This window comes from Nicotiana tabacum, chromosome 22, assembly GCF_000715075.1.
Source record: "Nicotiana tabacum cultivar K326 chromosome 22, ASM71507v2, whole genome shotgun sequence".
Taxonomy (NCBI): domain Eukaryota; kingdom Viridiplantae; phylum Streptophyta; class Magnoliopsida; order Solanales; family Solanaceae; genus Nicotiana; species Nicotiana tabacum.
The window spans coordinates 92194452-92217091 of NC_134101.1; the positions used below are offsets into that span (position 1 = coordinate 92194452).

At 39.5% G+C, this 22640-nt stretch overlaps 1 long non-coding RNA gene across 2 annotated transcripts in view; it reads right to left on the minus strand.

The window, feature by feature from the left end:
• Positions 1 to 19377, minus strand: part of LOC107767289 (uncharacterized) — a 36937-nt gene extending 17560 nt beyond the window's left edge. For both annotated transcript variants that reach the window (XR_012705456.1, XR_001643879.2), the window contains exons 1-3: positions 19242 to 19377; positions 19090 to 19153; positions 5308 to 5360 (exon numbers count right to left, since the gene is read on the minus strand). This is a non-coding gene — a long non-coding RNA (uncharacterized LOC107767289). The remainder of the gene's footprint in view (positions 1 to 5307; positions 5361 to 19089; positions 19154 to 19241) is intronic.
• Between the last annotated feature and the right edge of the window lie 3263 nt (positions 19378 to 22640).

The following is a 22640-nucleotide window of genomic DNA, read 5'->3' on the forward strand; positions in this document are numbered from 1 at the left end:
ACTAAAATAACTCATATTATAATCTCCTTATAATGTTAATAACCCTAGTTTCATCCCAAAAGTACATGGTAAAACATTCCAACTTGTTGACTTTCGACGAAACTTATTTTCTTCAATTTGTTTAGCTTCTAAGCCTTTAAACCCTCTTGCTACTTGGGATTAATGATCTTAAATATTTGTAACATCCGTGTTAACATGATGAACTAAATTTGTAAACTTTTCAAAGATGATTCCCTTTCTGAGCTTACATTAATTGACTTATGCCGTACTCTTATGTACGAAAACATATGGTGTAACATCATTCCCCCCTTTGGAATACTCGTCCTCGAATGTTGACTAATGCGCTTATCAGTCTCATAACCCGTAGCTCTTAAGAATACTTTAATATTGTCTTTGACATCTAGGAAACTGTTCTGTAAATAAATCCAAAGGCCAGGGTATTCCCCCCTTTAGGCCTCTTTCTCATACCACAACTTGTGGTCGGAATTTTTCCAATCTCATAAATATTGTTACCTTCTGACATGCATCATGTACAGTTGTGTACTTGTATGTGTGCCTATGCGACTCTTCTCTCCTTTTTCCTCCAACTTTTAGCCAATCTCTAGGCCTCACTTTATGAACATATACAGAACTATGACAAGATGTCCCTCAAGGCATATATAGGTGTACTAAAGTTCTTCGCTTGGTACTTTATCGAACTTACGACTATTGCTATATCTTGTTTCATAGCCTTGTATATCTATCCTTATGGCTTTTCTACATCTAGGTAGGTTATACTATACCATAACACTTACTTTTGTTTATTTTTATCGAGGTTTGCTACCCAACTCCAGGTTATTCTCTCGCTACTTATCCTATATGTATAAATCTAAGTCATTTAATGCTTCCTTATTAATGTTCATCTAAATAATGGCATCATAATCTCCTCTCATATTTTGGAACTCTTATCCATCTATTATTGATTCACCTTAATGTTGATCTATAATCCACCACTAATAACTTGAAACCTCTTACGTAATACATTGTCACTAGGGCTCACGTCTCATCGAGGAACATCTGAAGTGGCTTTCCTTATCCACCTAGGGACAATACCATACTTCAATAACCTTATTTTATAGCATCCCAATGTGATTCGTCTTATATTCTAATCCTGTGCCATCCATGAAATCTCTTCTCTTTGAATCATTACTCAATTGAAGGCCTAAATATCATCCTTTTATTATTTACCACAATTACACCCTTACATTACGACTAGGGAAGCATTCTATCTCTTCTAAATGCTCCTAGTCTTAGAATCCTCCGTGTTAATTCAAGCTATACTGAGCTTTTTATAACATACATAAACCATCATCTCTCTTGTTTGATGGGCTTAATACCAAGGTCTTACCTATTCTTGTCAACTCCTAACTTAGCTTTTCTTATCCTTACTCCCATATACCTAAAGTCTTGTCACTCTGCCATACTTTAGCTTGCGACCTACATATATCTATTTGTAATACTCACATCCTTCCTTTAACTTGCTAGCACCACAGATTTCCTTTTGTGCCTTCTCAGTTGTCTTTAAATGTAAGCAATTACTTTTCCTGGCCGTTCTGCCATTTGTTGCATGAATACTTGGCTTGTCTTATTGCCCACGAATACTATAATTTCATGTACCTCATATGATCTCAAACATCACCTTTGATTTGTTTTCCCATTCATTAGCCATTATAGGCACCACTTTCTTATGGAGTGCATCCAATGTTGTAGTGAGACTATTGTTACCAGACCAATTCTTCTTCAAGTTAATATGCTTAGGTTGAAGCCCTTTTCCTTATTTCCTGAGCTAGTCTTTCGTGGTAGTACTTAGGAGACTTTCTGGATCTTGTAAAGTTGCGAGCTTGATATATCGTACACCTGAAGGAAATTTTCGTTGTTCTTACTCGCCTATAATAATCCTTAGTTAAATAACTTTGTGCCCTTGTGCTCGTAGGGTTACTTCTAAGCTCAAATTTTCATTGTCTCTTTAGTGGTACTCTCTCTTATTTTCATAAAACTTAAACGGTACCTTTAACTGCCTCAACTCCTATCTAAATTTTTTTAGATGATTGTGATCTCATATCTATGAGACTAAATTCCCTATGATGTGGTTCAATACATTTATATTGCATGATCTTTTAATTTATCTGTGACCTCTTGTTTAGCCATAACCGGGCTCTTCCTGAATCAACTACTAATTACTCGTTGGTCCATTCTCATATATATATTTCGCATAAGCTCTCTTGGGATATATCCTTTGTCTTAACTTACCTCTCGCCACTAGCTCCTGATGTTTCAAGTGTCCATTCACACTTATTTATCAATAACATCCTGGCTGAAAACTTTTACTACCTTTCCCCGGTATCGTGCTTGTATAAAGTTCTGGAGTCACAACATATCTGTAGGAACTGAATAAATGCAACATCATCCCTTTCTCCTTTTCACCACATTCTTCCTTTACCATTCCATAGTTACCTAGACCGCTTAACTCCGACTTAATACCATATCATACCACATTCCCTCCTTTAGGGGAGTACTAAGATTTAGTACTATGATGATCTAGCTATAGATGTTTTACCTCTTCATCTTTGGCGTCTTTTCACATTATAAATGAACCTTAATCGCCTTATGGTAATTTTTTGTACCAGGGATAACTAAATTTCTTATGCAGAAGGTGACACCTAGTGTAATTGGCACATTTAGTCCCTTAAGCTTAACTTTGCTCACATTGCTCGCTTTAGGGAAACCTCTTCCTGAATGACCTTTAAAGGTTATTCTTCTATTGTCCATTTTATTATTGTTGGAACACGATCTCCGAAATTCTTATGAGGCTGACTATTACCAAATACTTCGATCCCTAATTCATGTTCAGTTTATCTTATTCTCCATCCCATACTGATTTCTATTACTCCGGGGTCTAATCTTTCCTTATGGTAATCACGTTAGAGTCACCAAATCATTTCTCGAAATGGGAATATGACTTTATGTCTTATACTCTTTTATTGTCTTAAGTCCTGTCACCTCTTATATCTTCCTTCACTTGACTATAAACTTTATCATCATGTCGTATTTTGATTTACTGTTATCACCCATTTATTACATCTTACTCATAATGCTTTATTTACTCTCTTCTTATTCTCCGGCTAATATTTCTGTCTATCACTTTATTCTGATAACTTCAACAAATCATTCTTTCACTTTTAGCTCCCCTTGCTTCATCTCACTGGCTCTTTAGGTCACCTAGCATTCTCTCTTTACTAGGAACGGGAGCCATACAAAGGTAAATATTTATCCCTTCTAGGATTTCAGTGCCAATCTTCTAAAATTTCTGAACATTCATGTATTCATATATGATTGTACTATACTATGGTGCACCATCTGGGTGTCTCACAAGGAGATCTGTTACCACGTTTTCACTATCCGTCAAAAATGTTAGCTAATGATAACAATCCATCTACAAATTTGGGCTACTCTAACCCCAGCTGGATCCTAATATCCCATTCTTCTTTTAAACTATATTTGTTAGCTCCCATAGGGCATAATTTCGATGGGCGTGGCCAATTGTACATACCTCTGTTGCTGTTGAATGTAACTCATAATACATATATTTCTCTGCCTGAATTGTAAAACTCAAAACCTTCACTAACTGGTACCTCGTAATCTTTGTCACCTTGCTTCTTTTATTTGTTGAAACTTGTATCTACCTTCTGATTCTCTTGTTGATTTTTAAACCATATGGGTGGATAGATATTCACGCCTTACGCCTGCTTATCAATAAACTTTCACGCTTTAGTACACATATAATCTACTGAAGACCTTACATTTACTCATCATAAGCATGATACAAATTTATGTTTCATTGACTCAACTCTTCCATAACAAAGTTTCTCTTACCTACTATCTGTTTGGATGAGGAATCATTGTGTTACAAATAAAATAGAATTTACAAGTTTGAATTCTTACAATTGTGCTCTACCACACGATCTAGAGTAAGAAGAAAGAGTGACAGTAATAAATGCCCTGCAGCCTCCTACTTATAAGTGTAGTGCACTACACACCCATAAATAAGACTCTACTAGACACGGCTTGTAGACTCCCTAGAACAGAACTGCTCTGATACCACTTCTGTCACGACCCAAATTGGAGGGCCGCAATGGGCATCCGGTGCCTTACCCAACCGAGTACCAACATAACGTATTCTTTCTTATCATACCATTATGGGTAAATAGGATGGAAGGGTCGTCATGATATAACCAGAATGAAACATAAGGGAATACTCAACATAGGATGACCCAACATGATATACAACCTTATACACGTGACATGCCTATAAGACCAAAATGAACACTCGTACATTGAACATATGTTGACAAGGCCATACAATCTTTCATATGCATGACATCTGTCTACAAGCCTCTAAGAGCACACACATATTATAAGGTCGGGGCAGGACCCTGCCATACCAATGAATACATGTCCAAATCATATTGACCAAATAGGCAACTCCGGAGAAAGTGTTGTGCACCAACACCTTCTGTTGAGCTAATAGCCTACTAGGATGTCAACCTATCTATCGGGACCTGTAGCATGAAATACAGTGTCCCCAGGCAAAAGGGACATCAGTATAAATAAAGTACCGAGTATGTAAGGCAGGAAAACATAAATAAGAACAGTAATGTAAAGAGAGATAGAGGAGATACAACCTGTAACATCTGAGTGCCTCTAGGGGCTACTGACATGAAATGCATAATACATATATATACATAAACTTTTTAAAAGCATACGTCTTTGTGGGCATCATCATCATCACATCGTACCCGGCCTCAAAGAGGACCTGGTAAAAAAAACGTACCCGGCCATCATAAGGCTCAGTAGAATCGGACCCGGCCACGTGGAGCTCGGTAATCCCAACCGATTAGTTGTTGCACAATAGGTGTCGTACTCGGCTGACTATAGCGCACCTCGGTAGAGTAAAATAGATACATATATATAATGCATGCTCGACTCATGGAATCATGCTCTAAACCTTTTAGAGTGATGTATGGTCAGTATCCTCTGTACACATTATCAGGACTAACTCTTCACTATGAACCTTATAAGAATCAGGAAGTATCAACAACATTGATAACATAAGAATAAGAGAAGCAACATCAACATCAATTGTTCCATAAGAGGGGAAACAATTTAAGTACTGCTAGCTTCTAAGAGTAGAGTATCTTTGGAAGATCGTTCATTACATTACGTACAATCGGAGTCATGCAAAAGAAGGAAAAGGATAGCCTCACATACCTTGTATATGTACTGCCCAACCTCAAGCTATGCAAATGTCATGATTTCTTAGTCTACAATAAAAGAAATGACACTATCGTTATCGTTTTAGCATCGTAATTATTATGTATCGGCCACAACCTATTTCACAATGAAATGGAAAGCACCTCCCCTATATATATAACTTCACACAAGTCAAAAAAATCAGAAACAGCCCAACATATCTCTATCACTTCACACACAACACGACAACCATAATAGTATTAAATAATCCGAAAATATTACGACGAACGACCAACAAACAACCTTGCCATTATGTGGTGTTTCTCTACATTATTCCTCCTCTCAACTCCAAAAAAAAGTAGCAAAAGAGACAACCCAATACCAACATGAAACAACCCACAGAACAGTCCCCTAAGTTTATCAACTCCAAAGTAATTTTTCAGTTTACTTAAACACCTTTCGACTTGTCTTTTCTCTCAATTGAGAAAAACAACCAAAAGTACATAGTTATACCTATTATCCAATAAAACAACCATGAATTCAACTTAAAAATAAGTTCACAATCAGCCAACCATTACACAAGAATAAACAACATACCATTCTTTCGAAACTAGCTAGGTTTATTATTTACGATCGAGTTACAACTCACAAACGCATAGATAATGGAAGGAGAAGCATAAAATTACCTTGTACTGAGTATAACCCACGAAACCTGGTCTGTCTTCATCAAAAATAAGTTCCTCAACACGGCTACAAGAAGGAGAAAGAGAAACTAGCAAGCTGTCTGGACTTTTCAGCACTAGAATTGTGTCGTAACACCCGGAATATCCTAGGGTTTGTGTAGGATTTTTGGGGAGGAGTTGCAAGGATTCAATTAGGTTTTCTTGTTCTTAAAGATAGGTGAAATAACTGAGTTGATAGTCCCTTAAAAGACCCCTCTTGGCCGACTTTGAGGCTTTTAATTGAGTCCTCTCATTTTGGCAAGTAGGTGATGCACCTACTTGTCACCTACCATCCTGCGCAGTCTCGCAAAAATACGAGTATCTCTCTACTCCGACTTCGTATCAACAAACAATTTAATGCTTTAGATACTAGAATCATAGATATTTAATTTGGTATGTAGATCATCCCCTAATTCCAAGTATATTGGGGAAAAAGCTCAGTTACATTTGACCTAATTTTCAGCACATTTATGAATGAAACTTGTGATGATCTTTTCCAACTTTTGTTTCATAACTCGCTTGACTTCAAAACATAACACCAACTATCATACGACTAAAATAACTCATATTATAATCTCCTTATAATGTTAATAACCCTAGTTTTACCCCAAAAGTACATGGAAAAATATTCCAACTTGTCGACTTTTGACGAAACTTATTTTCTTCAATTTGTTTAGCTTCTTAGCCTTTAAACCCTCTTGCTACTTGGTATTAAATATCTTAGATATTTGTAACCTCCACGTTAACATGATGAACTAACTTTATAAACTTTTCAAAGATGATTCCCTTTTTGAGCTTACATTAATTGACTTATGACGTTCTCTTACGTACGAAAATATGGGGTGTAACAATACCATTCGTGAGCGACTGTCCATTTGAGTTTGTGTGTGGTGGTGAATTTCACATGGTTGATTAACGTATCTTCACTCCCACCAATGATCATTTGTATAGTACGAGATGGTGATAGTGGTTTTAGAGGTCCCTAAGGTTGATCGCGTCCACGAGAAAAGTTGGCCCATCCTCGATTGCTCAGCAGTTCTTTCAGGTATCACTTGTTTAACATTCTTACCACTTTCTGTCGCAAACATATGCAGTCCTCGGTCTTGTGTCCCCTTTTATGATGGAATTTACATAGAACATTCGATCTCCTCGTGCTCGGATTCGACTTCATCTTGTGCGGCCACTACACCTTTGTGGCGAGCTTTTCCAGTGCGTACACTATTTCTGAAGGAGAAATACAAAAGTTATGAGTAGATAATAGTGGAGGCATACCTCTTTCATTTCAGGGTGGTGCGATGTGTCGAGGCGCACCATCTATATGTCGTGGAGGAGGTGGGTTGGATTTTCGGATATAGGGCTGGTGCCTTTCTCAATTGAAACGTGGTAGTTGGTCCCTTCAGCCGTCATTGCGGTGATCTCTCCTTGTCTCTGTCTGGACCGAGGTTAGTCATTGGATCGGACCGTTCAGGCCATCCTCATCTGCCCTCACTTCGGCTCAATAGGCATTATGGATCTCTTCCCACGTGGTGGGGGGTACTTCATGAGTCTACTTAGCAGCTTTTTGGTTGCTTTTGACCCATTTCTATTTAACCCATTTTGAAAGGCTGCTACCGCCATACTTTCTGACACGTTTGGTATGCTCATCCTTACCCTGTTGAATCGGGCTAGGAAATCCCGAAGTCCTTCATCTGTCGTTTACCTGACAACGAAGATATCATTTACCCTGGCCTCTGCCTTTTTCGCTCCTGCGTGAGCGGTGACTAACTTATCTGCCATTTCTTCGAACGTTCATATCGATCGTGCTGGTAGTTGGGAATACCATATCAACGCTCCTCTTTTCAGAGTTTTGCCAAACTTTTCAGCAGTACTGACGGCACCTGTTCTTTTGATAGATCGTTACCTTTTACTATAGTAACGTAATGGATTAAGTGATCCTCCGGGTCTGTGGTGGCATCATATATTTTTAGATATGGCAGCATTTTGAAGGTTTTTAGAATAGAGTGGGAAGCTGCCCCTTCACTATATGGTTGTTCGACGAATCGGCCCACGTCACGTTTTGGTAGCAACTTCGGAGCGCCCGATATTTTATCAACCCTTTCCTGATGCTCTTTCATCTGTCGTAGAGTGTTTTGTTCTCATTTTCCATCTCTTCCATTTTCATTAAGATGGTCGCAAGTGCATTGTTGCTTGCATCAGCGACCGTATGGGCGTTACTTGTTCGTGTAATTTCTGGCTCATCGACGACAGTTGCGGTTTCTGCGGGTAATGTGTCTTCGATATCCCTCTATACGGGTTTCTCGAGTATGTTGCTCAAGATATTTGTCAGCCATTCTTCTAATAGCCTTTTCACGGCTGGTGGTACTTCTCTTGCTGTGGATGTTAAGGTTTCCCTCTCGCGCGAGACAGTTAAACCCTCTTGGGGGGGTGTGAGATCTCTCCCTCAGGTGTAGCACTTGATGTTGCGTTTTTGTTGTCTTCTCCATTGGCATCATTGAGGGAATTCAGGAGGTTGTTCGTGACACCTACTATTGCATTTAGCCTTGTTTCTCCCTTTCCTGCAATTGTTAGCCTTTGTAAGACTAAAAAGAGGTTATTATTTCTTTCAAGAATCTAGACAAAACTAAGATCTCAGCTATAGAAATCCCCACAGACGGCGCCACATTGTTTGACTCAAAAGATATCGAAATCTTTTTGAATAAATCAATCAAAGAAAATGAAGGGGTAAATCTTATCTATGTATAATAATCTCTAGAAAGAAAGATAGATAAGGGGAATACGGATGATAAGAATTCTTTATCCCATCCAGACCAAAAGACCTTCAACAATAATCTTCTCAATCTTTTATGTAAGCAAGTTTACGGTAAGTATTATGGGTTAGCAAAAAAGTCTTCTTTTACAAAGTTGTTTCATGCTATATATATATATATATATATATAAGGAACCCAACCTTTCTGAGCTCTAAAAGACAAGTTATAGGGAATATTCGAAAGAATATTCCTAATGTCCCTTAATGGGCCTGCACTACTGCAAGGGTCGCACAATCTCTTGTTTGCCTTAAGGTCGCCCTCTACAAGATGTCGAGCTACGAGCATCCCATCGTTCGTCGTACTCATCAACGGCCATGGTTGTTCAATTTTGGACCCATACAGATATCCCGGGCGACCCCCCTGCATGTTTACTTTGGGACTACGGATCGGTATTCTGGGAGATCCCCCTGCACATTTACATTTGGGACTACGGGACCACACTTGGGAGATTCCCATGTACTGGATATTTACTTTGAAACTACGGATTGGTATTGCAGCAGATTCCCCTACATATTTGGGACTACAGATTGGTATTCCGGGAGATCCTCTACATGTTTACGTTTGGGACTACGAAACGTTATCCCGGGAGATCCCTTGTTGCTATTTCTGTGTACTGAGTTAATTTCTCCCTGTGATTTTATTCTCTATCAACTGTTAGTGCTTTAATTATACTATTACATTTTATACTGTCTTACCTCGTTTTATGTATATAACCAGTAGGGCCCTGACCTTCCTCGTCACTACTCGACCGAGGTTAGGTTTGGCACTTACTGGGTACCGCTGTGGTGTACTCATTCCCTTTCCTATGCATATTTTTTGTGTGCAGATCCGGGTTTTTGGCCCAGCCATATTATCCAGTGAGGCGGGCGATACCAGAGACTTCGAGGTATATATGTCGCGTCCGCAAATCTAGAAGTCCCTCTCTATTCTCCCCTCTAGCTTTAGACTTCCTGTACTTACTTTTGATTAGACATTCTAGAGTTAGAACACTATATAGTTTTTCTACAGTTTGTGATTTCATGAGATTCTGGGTTTTGGGAGTTTGATTCAATTTTGAGAGTATGTATTGTATATGCCGAGCGGCATTTCCAAACTCTTTACTTATATTTTTACTCGTAACTTGCCAGTTTCGTATTTCATTTCCTTTTTCCGCAATTTGTTAGGCTTACCTAGTTGTAGAGACTAGGTATAGTCACGACAGTTCACGGAGGGAGAACTAGGGTCTTGAAAAGTTAGTATCAGAGATCTAGGTTCATAGAATGTCATGAATCGCAAGCCGATTTATTAGACTCTCGCAGATCGGTACAGAGACGTCTGTACTTATCTATGAGAGGCTATGTAACTATTAGGAAAATTCCACTTCATTTGATTTCCTTGTTATGTAAGAGTTTTGATATCAAAATTCTAAACCTCTATCTTCTATTCTCTCACAGATGGCGAGGACACGTGCTACCGGAGATGAACAGGAACCCGCACCCCCTACTAGATCCATCAGTGGTCGGGGCTGGGGTAGAGGCCAAGGACGTGCACGTGGTGCAGCCAGAGCACCCTCGCGAGCTGCCATAGAGGAGCCACTAGCAACTCCAGCCGGAGCCCAAGCACCTGACACGCCTACTGCTACTACTACTACTCCAGCTCTTCAGGAGACCTTTGCACAGTTCGTGAGCATGTACACCACTCTAGCTCAGGCAGGGTTAATTCCCCTTGCTGCAGCCACATCCCAGGAAAGGGAGGAGCCTAGACTCCCGCCTCCCATACCCCAGAGCAGCGAGTCCTGGTTAATTAGATCCCAGAGGTTATACCGGTACCGTCTGCAGCCCCAGTTAAGCCCGAGGATAGGGCAGCAGCTTCGGAGGATGAGCAGCGGAGGCTTTAGATGTTCAAGAAGTACAAGCCTCCTATATTCAGTGGTCTAGCATAAGATGATGCTCTGGTATTTCTGGACAAGTTCTAACGTATCCTCCGCACTATGGGTATATCAGGATCGAGTGGGGTTTACTTCAGTACCTTCCATCTTCGAGGAGCAGCGTACCAATGGCGGCGTACTTATGAGTTGGAAAGACCAGCTGAGGCACCTTCCCTTATATGGACCTAGTTTTCAGATATATTTTGAGGGAGTATGTTCCTCAAAGCCTTAGGGATGCATGACGCGCTAAGTTTGAGCATTTGCGCCAAGGTGCTATGATAGTTTCGGAGCATGCTGTCCATTTCACTGACTTGGCTAGGCATGCAAAAGCCTTGGTTTCTACAGTTCGTGAGAGAGTTCACCGGTTTATTGAGGGGCTCATTCCTAGCATCAAGTCTAGCATGGCTCGGAAGTTGGAGATAGATATCTCTTATCAGCAGGTGGTGAGCATTTCTAGGAGAGTAGAGGGTATGCATGCTTGGGATAGAGAGGATAGGGAAGCCAAGAGGTCTCGAGGGTCGGGTCATTATTCTGGTGCCCGTGCCCCAGTTGCAGTTCATCATGGTAGGGGTTATATGAGTCGCCCTGTTTATTCAGCTCTTCTAGCAGCCAGTGGTATTCCAGCTCCTCCTAGACCCAAAGAGCCTTATTATGAACCTCCAGTATCTAGGCCTCCTACATGGGGTGCTTTCAGTGGTTAGTCCAGCAGAACTTGAGCGAGCCAGTCACAGCCGCCACTTCCTCCCAGAGCTTGTTTTGAGTGTGGTGACACACACCATAAGGTGAGAGATTGCCCCAGACTTAGGAGGGGTGCACCTCCACAGACTTCTGAGCCATAACATGCTTCGTAGAGTTCTCATGCTATGATTACAGCACTAGTTGTTGCCCCACCTACCCAACCAGATAGAGGGGAGGTCGGGGAGGTAGAGGTCTCCCTAGAGGGGGAGGCCAAGCTAGATATTATGCCATTCCTGCCCATACTGAGGTTGTCGCCTCCAATTCTGTCATCACATGTATTGTACTGGTTTATCATATAGATGCATCAGTTTTATTCGATCTAGGCTCCACTTATTCTTATGTGTCCTCTTATTTTGCCTCGTATTTGGGCGTACCTCGGAATTTTTTGAGTTCCCCTGTTTATGTTTCTACTCCCGTGGGAGATTCTCTTATTGAGGACCACGTTTATCAGTCATGTTCGATTGCTCTTAGTGGTTTTGAGACTAGAGCCGATCTATTATTGCTCACCATGGTAGATTTAGATGTTATCTAGGGCATGGACCGGTTGTCACCCTATTATGCTATTCTTGCTTGTCTCGCCAAAACCTTGACATTGGCTATGCCAAATGTACTGCGAGTAGAGTCAAGGGGTACCTTAGATCACACTCCCAGTAGAGTTTTTTCATTCCTTAAGTCTCAGCGAATGGTTGACAAGGGTTGTGGCGCATATCTAGCTTACGTGACAGATATCAGTATTTATACCCCTATAGTTGATTGAGTCCCAGTAGTATGGGATTTCCTTGATGTGTTTCCAACTGATCTTCCGGGTATGCCACCCGACAGCGATATTGATTTCGGCATTGATTTGTTGTCGGTCACTCAGCCTATTTTCATTCCTCCTTATCATATGGCCCCTCCTGAGTTAAAGGAGTTGAAGGATAAGTTACAGGAATTGCTCGATAAGTGTTTTATTCAGCCCAGTCACCTTGGGGTGCTCTTGTCTTGTTTGTGAAGAAAAAGGATGGTTCTATGCGTATGTGCATTGATTATCGCCAGTTGAACAAAGTTACAGTGAAGAACCAGTATCCTTTGACTCGTATTGATGATTTGTTTGACCAGTTATAAGGTGCTCGAGTGTTTTATAAGATTGACTTGCGTTCAGGTTATCATTAGTTGAAGATTCGAGAGCCAGATATCCCGAAGACTGCTTTCAAGACTCGGTATGGTCATTACGAGTTCCTTGTTATGTCATTTGGGCTGACCAATGCCCCAGCAGCCTTTATGCATTTGATACACAACATTTTCTGCCATATCTTGACTCGTTCATCATTGTCTTTATTGATGACATTCTGGTATACTCCTAGAGTCGGGAGGATCATGAGCAGCACCTGAGGACAACGCTTCAGACTTTGAGAGAAAAGAAATTATATGCAAATTTCTCAAAATGTAAGTTTTAGTTGGATTCCGCGAAATTCTTCGATCACGTGGTATCGAATGAAGGGATCAAGGTGGATACAAAGAAGGTGGAGGCGGTATAGAGTTGGCCCAGACCATCCTCAACTATAGAGATCCGTAGTTTTCTTGGCTTGGCGGGTTATTACCATCGATTTGTTTAGGGATTTTCATCTATTGTAGCACCTATGACCAAACTGACCCAGAAGGGTGCTCCGTTCCAGTGGACGGAAGAGTGTGAGGAGATCTTCCAGAAGCTCAAGACAACTTCAGTATGATGACCCTCATTTGCTTATCCTCATAGACAAGGTTCTGCATGGTGATGCTAGAGATGTGACCATTGGTGATGATGGTGTATTGAAGATGCAAGGTCGAGTATGTGCACCCAATGTTGATGGGCTTCAAGAGTTGATTCTAGAGGAAGCCCACTGTTTGCGGTATTCCATCCATCTGGGTGCCGCAAAGATGTACCAAAATTTGAGACATCACTATTGGTGGAGGCGGATAAAGAATGATATAATTGGATTTGTAGCTAGGTGCCTCAATTGTCATCAGGTAAAGTATGAGCACCAGAGACCAGGTGGTTTGCTTCAGCAGATAGATATTCTGGAGTGGAAGTGGCAGCGGATCACCACGGATTTCGTAGTTGGACTCTCACAAACTTTGAGAAAGTTCGATGCCATTTGGGTGATTATGGATCGGCTGACCAAGTTTGTGCATTTCATCCTTTGTGTACCACCTACTCTTCGGAACGGTTGGCGGTGATTTATATCCAGAAGGCTATTTGTCTGCATGGTATTCCAGTTTCCATCATTTTAGATAGAGGTACTTAGTTTACATCACGGTTCTGGAGGGCCGTACAACATGAATTGGATACTTCGGTGGAGTTGAGCATAGCATTTCACCCCCAGACAGACTGACAGTCCGAGCGCACAATTCAGATTTTTAAGGGTATGCGTCGTGCGTGTGTGATGGAGTTTGGAGGTTCTTGGGATCAGTTCTTGCCACTAGTGGAGTTTGCCTACAAAAACTGTTATTAGTCCAACATTCAGATGGCACCGTATGAGGCCTTGTATGGTAGGCGGTCTAGATCCCCGGCGGGTTGGTTTGAGCCAGGTGAGGCTAGATTATTAGGCACATACTTGGTTCAAGACGCCTTGGAGAAGGTTAAGGTGATATAGGATAGACTTCGCACATCCCGGTCCAGATAGAAGAGTTATGCGGACCAGAAGGTTCGTGATGTTTCCTATATGGTTGGAGAGCAGGTCTTGCTTCGGGTTTCGCCTATGAAGGGCGTCATGATATTTGGGAAGATGGGGAAATTGAGTCCGGCTTTTATTTGTCCTTTTGAGGTATTATGACGTGTTGGGGAGGTTTCTTATGAGCTTGCCTTACCTCCCAGCTTGGCAGGAGTTCATCCGATATTTCATATTTCGATGCTTAGAAAGTATCACGGTGATCCGTCACATGTGTTGGATTTCAGTTCATTCCAGTTGGACAAGGATTTATCTTATGTGGAGGATCCAGTGGCGATATTGGGTAGGCAAGATCGAAAGTTGAGGTCAAAGAACATTGCATCAATGAAGGTTCAGTGGCGGGGTCAGCCGGTCGATTAGGCGACTTGGGAGACCGAACGGGATAGCGCAGTCATTACCCTCTTCTTTTCACTACTTCAGATATGTTTCTATGCTCGTTCGAGTACGAACGAATGTTTTAAGCGGGGGAGGATGTAACGATCCGGCCAGTTTTTTTGAGAATTAACGCCTTGATCCCCTATTAACTGCTTTCCCCGGGTTTATTGTTGCTATTGTGAGTTGCCGGGAAGTTTTGAGTTTCGAAGTGTTTTGGGACACGTAGTCCCTCAATGAGATCTTAAGCTTTAGAATTTGGACCGTAGTCGGAGCAGTGTGACGACGTCCTCGAAGTGGAATTCGTAGATTCTGTTAGCTTCGTTAAGTGATTTCGGGATTAAGGGCGTGTTCGGATTGTGTTTTGGAGGTCTGTGGCTTATTTAGGCTTGAAATGCTGAAAGTTGAATTTTTGAAGTATTCAGATTGATAGTGAGATTTTTATATCGGGGTCAGAATCCAATTCCGAAAGTTGGAATAGCTCTGTAGTGTTGAATGTGACTTGTGTGCAAAATTTGGGGTCAATCAGACATGGTTTAGTTGGTTTCAGCATCGGTTGTAGAATTCTTGAGATTTCAAGTTCATTAGGCATGGATTGGAGGGTGAATCATGGTTTTAGCGTTGTTTGATGTGATCTGAGGTTGGATTAAATTTGTATGATGTTTTAGGATTGGTTGGCATGTTTGGTTGAGGTCCCAAGGGCCTCACGTGAGTTTCGGGTGTTTAATGGAATTAGATTTGGACTTAGGCATTTTCTGATATTGCTGAATCTATCATAACCGCACCTGCGTATGTGGGACGGCAAGTGCGGGACTGCAGAAGCGGCTTGATGATCGTAGAAGCAGATTTAGGCTAGGGCTTCAGGAATCGCAGGTGCGGCTGGCTGACCGCAAATGCGGAACCACAGATGCGGCCAAGTGACCGCAAATGCGTCCCCAGCCCGGTTAAGTGAATTTCGCACCTGCGATGCCTTTTCCGCAGGTGCGTCCCCCCTGACGCATATGCGGTAATCGCTCGGCAGATATAGAACTTTTGAGAGTTTGAAGTTCATAACATTAAATTTGATTTTAGCTCGGGAGAAGGCGATTTTGAGAGGGTTTTGAAGAGGAAATCAGTGGGTAACGATTCCTAACCCTATTTCGTTTATATTTTATCAATCTATTGTTGTTTTACACATTTAATCTAAGAATTTGAGTGGAAGAATGGGGATTTGGGGGACAAGTTCCCCAATTGAAAATTCGAGTTTTGAGTAAGATTTGGAGTCGGATTTTGATGATTTTTGTTTGAGTGTGCTCGTGAGTGAATGGGTGTTCATAATTTCTGACTTTTACCCGATTCCGAGGCTTGGGCCTGGGGAGGATTGTCGGGCGTTTTTCTATTTCCTTACCTTAGCTTCGATTCCTTTAGCTAAATTTGTTGTTTGTTATATTTACATTATTAAATTTATTTAATTAGATTTGGCCCACTAAGAGTTGGATAATCGTTGCAAGAGCGTGATTTCAGATTTATTTTGAGTTGGTTCGAGGTAAGTGGTTTGCCTAACCTTGTGTGGGGTGACTCTCCTTAGAATTTTGGTATTGTTGTTATATGAGTGTCGTATACGTGAGGTGACGAGTGTGTAAACGTGCTAATTGTTGAAAAACTCCATTTTCATTAAGTAAATATCTGCGTTTTCTTCTAATTGAGAAATTCTTGTACTTGAAGCCTCTTGTTTAGTTTAGGAAAAGCATGCTCATGTGATCTAATTGTCTTACTTGCTTTATCTGCTTACTTGTATTTTGTGAAACATGTTTAGAGTAGAATTCCTATTTATTTTCGAATAGAATTGTAGGTTCTTTCTTGAGACTGTTGTTTGTTTACTTTGGGACTACGGGACGATATCCCGGGAGATGCCCCTGCATGTTTACTTTGGGACTACAGATCGGTATTCTGAGAGATCCCCCTGCACGTTTACATTTGGGACTACGGGACAATACCCGGAAGATTCTCCTGTACTAGATATTTACTTTGGGCCTACGGATTGGTATTCCGGGAGATTCTCCTACATATTTATGATTCGGGCTACGAGACGATATCATAGGAGATCCTCTACACAATTACATTAGGAATTATGGGACGATATCCTCGGAGATCCCTTGTTGCTATCTCTATGTACTGAGTATATTATGTCTGTGATTTTACTCTTTATCAATTGTTAGTATTTTTAATTATACCGTAGCACTTCATACTATTTTACCTTGTTTTATATGTATATAACCAATAGGGCCCTGACCTTCCTCGTCACTACTCGACCGAGGTTAGGCTTGACACTTAGTGTGTATCGTTGTAGTGTACTCATGCCCTTTCCTCCACATATTTTTTGTGTGCAGATCCAGGTTCTTCTGCTCAGCCGTTCTACTAGTGAGGCAAGCGATATCAGAGATTTCAAGGCATATCTGCCGCATCCGCAGATCCAGAAGTCCATCTCTATTCTCCCCTCTAGCTTTAGACATTCTGTATTTACTTTTGATTAGATATTCTGGAGTTAGAACACTATATAGTTTTTCTACAGCTTGTGATTTCATGAGATTCCGGGTTTTGGGATTTTGATTCGGTTTTGAGATAACGTATTGTATATACCGAGCGGCATTTTCAAACTCTTTACTTATGTTTTTACTCGTAACTTGCCAGTTTTGTATTTCATTTCCTTTTTTCAAAATTTGTTAGGCTTACCTAGTTGTAGAGACTAGGTGCCGTCACGAAAGTTCATGGAGGATGAACTAGGGTCATGACAGTTTCACTGGCAAAGTCTTGGAACAATCTATCAAAATGCTTCTGTGCTTCTCCATCAGACGGCTGGTGCAGCACACCATCTAGCCTTCTATATTCATAGCGCTATCTCATATGAGGAGCGGAACTCATTGATGTATAATACCTCTTTAACCTTAGTATAAGGGGTAAGTAGTGCATCAACTTCAATGGAACCTTCTTCTATTTAGCATTTGTGACATCATTGAAATAAGGCAGGTTAAAAAATGTATTATTTTCTAAAGCTTCATCATCCTTATAGAATAACATGCAACCTTTATTACAACAATCAATCCTCTTCGATGAAAGACTCAACTTGGAAACTAATTTCTTTGCCGTGTAAAAATCTTTGGGCAGGTAAATCTTTGTCGGATTAAGTTCATTCATAAGGCCAATGATAGAATCCATGTCACTTGAGAAATAGAATTATCTGATTTAATACTTAGTAATCTAACTGCAACAAACAATTTGGAATACATTGCGCCTTCATAAAGAGGACAACTAGCTTCCTCTAACTACTTGAAGAAGCTCTTAGCCTCATCATTTGGTTTAGATTGAGCCCCTGGGAACATCTCAAAAGCATCCCTCATCATTTCATTGAATCGAAATTTTTTTACATTATTATTCCCCGCTATGGGACTATCGTCTTCTCCACCAAAAGAATTTTGAAAATCAATATCATTTACACTAGCATGACTCTGCTCATAAATAGTCCACTCATAATAATTTACCATACACCCCTTCTTATATAGATGAACAGTAATAATGTCGGAAGCCAATAACTTAACTCACTTGCATTTCACACAAGGACACCTAATCGTCCCTTCAATAAGGAAATCATCAAATGTCTTTTCTTTACCAATAAAGCCAGCAACCACTTCTATAAATTCTTCCCGCAAACCGTTACGATTCGCATGATTCCTATTGTACAACCATCTACGATGTGTAAATTCCATCTACACATAGAAGAAAATTAGAAATTGAAATATTTATGTTATTTGCCTTAATCAATAAATTTTATTCTTCAAAGGTTACTTATCTAAATAGTTTAATTATATATTTTAGTGTAATTTGATATTTCAAGCCAATGAATTTATTCAAGCTAAAAAGGTTTTTGCATTCATCCATACTCATTGGTAAACTCAAAAGCAACAACAAGCGTTAAACATTATATTCAAAAAACCTTAGCTTAATACAATTTCAAACCAATGAGATTATTATATTTAATAAACTTTAATCTTACAATTATTTTGTATATTTACTTCACTATTGTTTAAAGTATAGAAGCTACATAACATAAATAATATAAAATACAATTAAATCCCTTTGAAAGATGAATCAAAATTAATGCTATAATTATTCAACACACTACTTAATGGTAACTGAATAACATATATACATTACAATGTGAAAATAAAGTCAAAATTGAATAGTTTTATTCCTAATTTTATAACATATATAATTTACCATACCTTTCGAAGATTACTCCTATTGAAGAAGAATATATATCTCAACTTTCAAAAGAAGATTAATTTTAATGTTACTCAAGGTTAATTCACTTCTAATTTTTTTATTCAAAAGAAGATTACTTTTAATGTTACTCAAGGATCTAAACAATAGTTATTCAAAGTCAAAATTAAATTATTCTTCATTTCAACTCTAATTTCAATTCTAATCATATCAAACAAAAAAATCTACAATTCAAATTTTAATAGCAATACAAATAAAAAGAACAAATATATTAACATTCAAGTCCAGAGAAAGATGATGGAAGGACTTACCTCGCCAGAGAAGATGCATGCTGCCGGAGAAGACTCACGTTGCCGGAAAAGATATAAACACTACCTGAAAAAGAAAAAAAGAGGGGTTAGAAGGGGAGTTGGCCTTGACAGAGATGAGGCGGAGAGGGAGGAAGGGAAAAAGAGATATATACCGTCGGGCAATTCGGCAACGACGACGTGGGATGAACAAGTGGGCAAAGAGAGTGAAGGGGGCTAAGATAAGAGAAAGAAAAGAGAAAGAGAATAAAAAAAGAAGAAAGGGGTCGGGGCTAGGATATAAATAACATTTTCGAACGATTCGGTCTAAAACAAAATTAGATTTCAAAAATGCGCATTTTTTCGACCAAATCGGTCGGTAAATTTTTAAAAAAATTAATATAATTTTATATTTTTTGACCATTTTCGTCAAAAAACGAAAAGTAGTCAAGGGCAATACCATTGACTTTCAAGTACTTATTGAATCGAATTCAAATAATTTTTCTTAGTTTTTCTGTCAAAATCTTGTGACTAACTTTTCGGAACATGGTCAAAATATGAAAAAAAAATTATTTTACATTATTTTTTTTGATATTTCGGCCGAAGCGGTCGGAAATTTCCATCTATAATTTTCAGTCGGAAGGAAAATTTCGGTAAAAAATCTGACATTTTCTAGTAGTGAATAAAATATCACAATGTGTCTTACTAACATAACATTCATTCCAAAATCAAATGAAATAAAGTACGAAGTAAATCATTCATAAAATTACCACAATTAGTTGAACCACAATCATCTGTATCAGTTGTAGATCATATTTATGCATGCAGCTAAATGTAGGATGGTGCTTATTCGTAAAACAATAGAGTTGAGTTTATTACGTGGTTTTATTGATAAGCAAAATGATTTGATCCAAAATGATATGGACATAAGATTAAAAGTAAGACATAGCAATTCAAATTGAACAAGATGACAAACCTAGCTCCGAAAGTAGTGTCTCCGAGGACAGAAATAAGAGCAACGTAAATGAGCAAATAAAGTTGTTTAATTGAAAGCAAAAATGAAATACAACAAATGTTTTTCCAAGATTCTTGTCTGTTTCAATGGCTGCTAAGCCTGCTGTTTATAGCTATACCTAGGGAAACAAGATCCTAGGATCAAGACTGAGATGACCGATAGGTCATTTTATGTTTTAGAACTTAATTCTATGTTTCAAAGACTCAAATACCTCGTTTTACCCCTCCTCGATTTGCATGTGCAGTTCACATGTTTTTCCAGAAAGCTTTTATGTTAAAACTGATAAAATATAAAACTTTGCTACAAAAATCTATTTTAGTTGACTTCGGTCCACATTGAGCAAACGGACTCGGATCTGTATTTTGACGGTCTCGGTTGGTCTGTATTGTAATTAGGACCTGGGCATTTGGCCGGAATCGAATTCGGAGGTCCCTAGCTCGATATATTATTTTTTGTGAAAAATTGAATCTTTAAAGGTTTAATGTTTTTAAGAATTGACCGATGTTTGATTTTGGTGATATCGGGTTCGTATTTTGGTTTCGGAGCCCGTTATAGATCCATTATTATATTTATGACATGTTTGTCAAATTAGGTGAGAAACAGAGTTGGTTTGACGTGATTCAGAACTTTGACAGTTAAAATAGAAGTTTTAAAGTTTTCTTAAAAATTTCACTTGATTTAGGGTTTGATTCGTAGTTCTAGGCGTTATTTTTTTATTTTTATTGCTTTAGCAAGTTTGTATGAGATTTTTGCAGTTGTGTGCATAATTGGTTTGGTGTCCCGAGAGATCGAGTGAATTTCGGATAGGCTACGAATGTTTTGAAACTTAGAAAATCTTTTTCTTTTTTGTGCTACAACCGGTTTCTGGTGTTTCTTTCTTTGCATTCACGAAGGTACTCTCGCGAAAGCGAAGAATTCACTGGAGCTTGGTGAATTTTCGAACGCACGCGAACGCGAAGCAATAGGGGCCTTAAAGAATGCGAAGAAGGACTCGCGAACGTGAAAGCCACAAGGGTTGCTGCATATCGCGAACGCGGCAGGCCCTTCACTAACGCAAAGAAAACCTGACTCCCAGACCTTAAAACATTTTCAAAAACGGGATTCCTCCCATTTTTCATAACCCTTCCATTAGAGCTCAGCCTAGGAGCGATTTTGGAGAGAAAACTCAACATCAATTCATAGGTTGGTACACTTAAACTCATTTTCTTCTATTTCTAACATCACCCAATAATTCCTAGCCCAAATCTTTATTCTTCCATGGTAGAAAATAATGGATTTAGGAATAATTGGGGGGGTTGGGGGTGGGTTTTGCAAATTGGGGATTTAGACATCAATTTGAGGTCGGATATCGAAATAAATTACATAATTGGGCTCGCGGGTGAATGGGTAAATAGATTTTGTGTAACGACCCGACCGGTCGTTTTGAGCTTTTACATTTTGCTCGCCAATTCTCGGGCATGACTAGCTCTGTGTGTTATATTATGACTTATGTAAATCACGAGTTTTGGTTTTCAGGATAATCAGAATAGATTTGGAAGAACAATTCTCAGTTTGAAGCTTTAAATATGAGAGGTTTGACCAAATTTTGACTTTTTAGTATTCTATCTCAGATTTAGATTTTTATGATTTGGTTAGCTCCGTTAGGTGATTTTGGACTTGGGAGCGCGTCCAGAATGTATTTTGAAGGTCCGTGGTAGATTTAGGCTTGAATTGGCGAAATTAGAAATTTGGCATTTTCCGGTCGGTAGTGGAAATTTTGATATCGGGGTTGGAATGAAAGTCCGAAAATTGGAGTAGGTCCGTTGTGTCATTTGTGACGTGTGTACAAAATTTCAAGTCATTCGGACGAGGTTTGATAGACTTTTTGATCGAATTCAGAATTCGAAAGTTTTGGAATTCTTATGCTTGAATCCATGGGTAATTCGATGTTTTGATGTTGTTTTGAGCGTTCCGAAGGATGGAACAAGTTTGAATGATGTTATGGGATGTGTTGGCATGTTTGGTTGAGGTGCCGAGGGCCTCGGGTGAGTTTTGGGGTGGTTTCGGACCATTTCTAGGCCATTTCTACTTGCTGGTTTTTGTCTTCAGGGGTGTACAGTGCGTTAGCATAGAAAAAAATTGGAAAAATGGAGTTGTGCTGTGCGATCGCATAAGTTGTCCCACGATCGCATAGAGTAAAATCTCTGCTGCACTGACCTGACTTTGGAAGCTTATATCTCACAATCTATAGGGAATTTGAAGATGATCCACAAATGAAAGTTGTAGCGCTTGATGTCTAGTTTTCAGAAAGTTAAACCAACTGTAATTTGTAGTTTTGTACAAAAAGTTATGACTATTATACTAGAGGTTGTCCGGAAGAGTTGGAGAAGGCTGTTGGAAAAATTTGTTCTACGCGATCATAGGGGAATGGCAGCGATCGCATAAGGTAAAAGAAGGGCTGAAAATTTTTATGCTTTGCTATCGCATTAGTTTGTCCGCGATAGTATAGGTTAAATGCCTGGGCAAATTATAAAGTACTTTATTTCGAGGATTTCGGCCATTTTTCATTTTTGGAGCTATG